Here is a 3,609-nt window from a genome sequence, read left to right on the forward strand (position 1 = left end):
TTGACAGACTGTAAGCTCCTTGAAAGCATTTCCTCAGAGACCATTTCGGCCCGGCCCCCTCTTCTCTTCCTGGCACCCAGCATGTGTTATGCTGTGTGGGGAGCGAGTCATATCAGCAGGCTCTACCTCATTTTGTCCTCGTGAACCCACTGCATGGGGAAGGAAACCGGGGTGTCCAGAGGCTCCCTTGTCCCCCAACCCAGATCTCCTGACCTGCCTCTGGATTTCAGGGCCATACCCACCACTCACCCTGTCCCCTGGGTACTCAATAGTACATTTTGACAACCTTCTTTGGGGGACAGGAAATGGCTAGAGAAAAATGGATCTGGGGGGGGGGGAAATCCCAACTGATGCCTATGGAAAACCCAAGGTGAAATACCTAAAAGGAAGTTGGCACAGGTGACTGCTCTGACGTGAAATGGAGAGTTTAAGGACTCTAACCTAGGGTGAGCATTGGCCTGCTAACCACAAGGTCAGTAGTTCAAACCCACCAGCTGCTCCCTGGGAGGAAGATGAAGCTGTCTACTCCCACAGAGATTGATAGCCTTAGAAATCCTATACAGGGTTGCTCTGTGTTGGAATCGACTCAATGCATATATAAATATATGCATGCATGCACATGTACATACACACGCATATGATTAAGAGAGACATCTTGGTGGAATAGAATAGGAAGCCCAGATGCAGAGCCCCATGGAATCTAATGCTGTGACTTAGGGGAGCAGCAGGATCACAAATTAATGGGGAATAGAAGCATTTGTCACTCAACAGGGCTAGGAAATTATCTATCTGGGGAACACAAAATCACTTTTTTATCTCACCTAATACTAACTACTAAAATCAATGTCAGATGACTGAAACAGTTGAGTGCCAAAACACACATACTAATAACTCGAAAGCATGGAAATGATTCCTGATCAAATCTACGGGTGAGAGGCCTGCTGGAGCCTTCAGAGCAATAGCAGGGATTATCAAGGGAAACACAGATATAATTGGTTCGGTGAATGGTAAAATTTTGGCATGTTGAAACGCCTCATAAATTAAACATTCACTGAATCAAGTGAGTAGTGTTCTTCTATTGAAATGTTGGGGCAATAAAAAGCGCTAAGAGTCTATATGTGAAAGAGGAAGTTCAAGAGGCACATTTGGTTGAAAATGTTAAACTTCCTCAAATTAAAGTGAATGCAAATGAGAATGAAGAGAAGACCCCTCTCGGCCCGTCGTTGAGTGAAACTCGGGGAGTCGAAGAGGCGGCGCCCTGTCTTGGCGCAGTGGGGTGGGCCCACTCGTGCCCAGCTGGGAAGACTGGGAAGTGGCCAACCCTTTCTAGAAGGCAATTTGCTTAAGATGTGTGAAGAGCTTCGAAAAGGTTCATACTGTTTGGCTCGGTAATTCTATATACAGGGAGCTCATCTCAGGAAAAGGATCTCAAACAATGCATAAAGAATGGAATAGAAAGATGTGCATAGTGACTTTATGTGTGTGTGTGTGTGTGTATATAAAAGCTATCAAACTCTCCAGCCCCAGGGGGATGGTGAACAAATTATGTTTCATTCATTAAATGGATTATTAGGCAGCCGCTAAACATAATAATTACAAAGAATGTTGACTAACATGGGGAAGTGTGTAACATATAATCAGTGTAGAAGGATGGTGCAGAATTATATCTATAATAAAAGCATCCATTGTAAATAAAGGCATCAAAGACGCCTGAAAGGGGATGTGCTTTTCAGATTGTGTTCACACAGCGCGGCGGCTCTGGAGGCTGGGGCTCTGCTATTCCTGACTTCGTTACTCTCCGAATTTTCTCCGAGGTTCTGGTGCCGCTGTTTTTATGATCATGTATTTTCAGAAATACCAAAGGGAACAAGAACAATATGATAAACACAATATACTCGTCGTCAAAGAACAGATATTACTTTTATAATAAGAAACAAACAAACAAGAATCTGATGCCATGTCTCATGGGAATGGTGCCTGCGTCAGGCAGGGCTTGAAGGTGAGACTGGGATGGACAGGAGAGGATTGGAAAGGAAGTAGCTCCTTGGGCTCAGGGATAGGTAACTCATCAGACAGGTGGGGAAGAGCAGGGCTTCAAACTGGTTCTACATGTTAAAAGCATCCTAGGAGAATCCCCTGGGGATCTGGTTAAAATGCAGATCCTGATTCTCAGCAGGGGTGTGGAACTGGAATGAACCAGTTCAAAGCCCTGTTGAGGGAGGCTGCCTGGGGGGACCCCATGTAAAGACCTGCATTGCCGACTGCCAAGGCTGCCCATTTGAAGTGCCATTCTTTAATATCTGCCAGCAGCCACAGAGATGGACTCATGGTCACGAACATGGCATGACTCGCTCATTCTGTGATAAATTAGGCCCGTTCATAGCCCCTAACACAACAGTTTGTACCAAAGTCGCTCCGGACACAGTTCGGATGCTGAACTCTTTGGCTCTCTAGGGTACCATGTGTCCCCTTGTGCCATGGCCACCTCATTTCATGACCCTTCTCTTATCATGCTTCCTGATCTTTTAAATCCAGTCCTTCCCTCCTATTGTGCTCCCGCCCCTGGCTTCCCTATACCCTCAAAACTATCTTGGTTATTCTTGCCCATCTCTTCCTCCATATGTCTTTTCTAATCAGCTTATTAAGTCCCATTAAAAAATCCTGGCGGGATTTTGATTAGGAAGGCATTGAATTTGTACATTAATTTGGAGAGAATTGACATCTTTACAATATCATGTCTTCAAGACCCTAACATTTCGAGGGTGGTTGAGTCAGAGGCTCTGATTAATGAGACCGGGGAGGAAAAGTCGCCATAGAGATGGGTTAAAAACAAGGAGAGGGTGTTGTCATGGAAACCAAAAGAGCCCAGCATTTCGAGAAGGTGAGAGTGATCAACAGTATCAGACCCTGCAGAGAATTCCAATAAGACAGGGATGGAAAAACATCCGCTGAGGTTGGTAATTAGGGGGTTATCAGAGCCCTCAGCAAGAGCAGTTTCAGGGATGTGATGGAGCAGAACCCCAACTGCAGTGCCTGAGGATGACAGATAGTCAGGGAAGACCACGCCCCTTTTAGAGAAGTTTAGATAATTAGAAAAGTTTAGGGAAAACATATTGTCTAGGAGCCAGAGAGGGAGGTGCGGCATCAGGGCAAAGTTTCCCGTGCAATTCAACAAATTCATTTTCAGCACCTACTATGTGCTCCTTCACTGTTGGGAACACAGTGTGAATGAGACAGAAAGATTCTAGTCTAAATGGGGATACAGATGTGAGTCAAACAATCTGATACCTGAATGGGAAAGGATGAACAGTGGCCATTATGAAAGAGAGGCATGTGGCGTTGGGAGCAACAAGGGAACCCCTGAGTCAGGAGATGAGAATGCCTGTTACTGTCACCCAGAGGAGAGCTGAGAGCTGAGGGGCTGGCGGCACCAAGCATGGGCATTCCAAGCAGAAGGAACAGCATGAGTGAGGGCCCGGCAGTGAAAGGGGCAGGGCATGTTCCAAGAAGGGCAAACTCCAGCCCAGGGGAAGAGGGCGAGCCGGGTGAGAAATCAAGCTGAAGACACTGATAGGCTAGGAAGATTTGAGGCTTTAGCCCAAGAATGAT

This window comes from Echinops telfairi, unplaced genomic scaffold, assembly GCF_000313985.2.
Source record: "Echinops telfairi isolate 266 unplaced genomic scaffold, ASM31398v2 ScPeMD7_5592;HRSCAF=6446, whole genome shotgun sequence".
NCBI classification, from domain to species: Eukaryota; Metazoa; Chordata; class Mammalia; order Afrosoricida; family Tenrecidae; genus Echinops; species Echinops telfairi.